General features: G+C 65.8%; 1 protein-coding gene across 9 annotated transcripts in view; it reads right to left on the bottom strand.

Moving 5' to 3' along the window:
* CLEC16A (C-type lectin domain containing 16A) overlaps positions 1 to 634 on the bottom strand; it is a 172,065-nt gene that overhangs the window by 113,550 nt on the left and 57,881 nt on the right. The gene's annotated exons all lie outside the window — the stretch shown is intronic.

The following is a 634-nucleotide window of genomic DNA, read 5'->3' as shown; positions in this document are numbered from 1 at the left end:
CGCCCCCCCCCCCCCCGTCGGGCGGGGGGGGGGGGGGGGCCGACCAGTCCCACTGGGACATCCTCCACTGGACACACTGCATCCTTCCCCTTCCTGCCTGTGGTGCTGGGGCCACTCAGGGCCTGGCCCAGTCCTGAAGCAGGACTGAGCACATGGCTGGCTCAGCCAAAGAGGAAAGATGCAGCATGCCTGGCAGAGGCTGTCCCACTGGGATCAGATTCTCCCTTCCCCCAGGGCAAACTGGAAGGGCCCAGCCCTGCAGCATGAAGAAGTCTTCCATGTCCAGATCACAGTGGTACAAGCATGGTGGGAGATGCAGGGAATCTGTCACTCTGCCCGGGCCCTGCCACTTCAGGGGGGCCCTGCAGATCCCCTGCATGGCTGGAAGTCTCGCTGCTGCAGTGGAAAAACCCTGCCTGATTCCTGTGGGGAGCCCAGAACTTCCCTCCCTCCTTCCCTCCGTGGTGGGAGTGAGATCTGGGCACAGGAGAGGTCCACAGCTCCGGTTCCATCTGCAGCCCCAGCTCATGGGGGCAAGGGGAAGCCATGGCTCTGCAGCTAGGCAGTGCTGCCTAGTGGCTCAGCTGCGCCTGCCACCCGCTGCCCATGGCTCCCCCCCCCCGGGCCCGGGGGC

This window comes from Alligator sinensis, unplaced genomic scaffold, assembly GCF_000455745.1.
Source record: "Alligator sinensis unplaced genomic scaffold, ASM45574v1 scaffold73_1, whole genome shotgun sequence".
In the NCBI taxonomy this organism is placed as follows: domain Eukaryota; kingdom Metazoa; phylum Chordata; order Crocodylia; family Alligatoridae; genus Alligator; species Alligator sinensis.
This window is presented reverse-complemented; position numbering and strand designations above follow the sequence as displayed.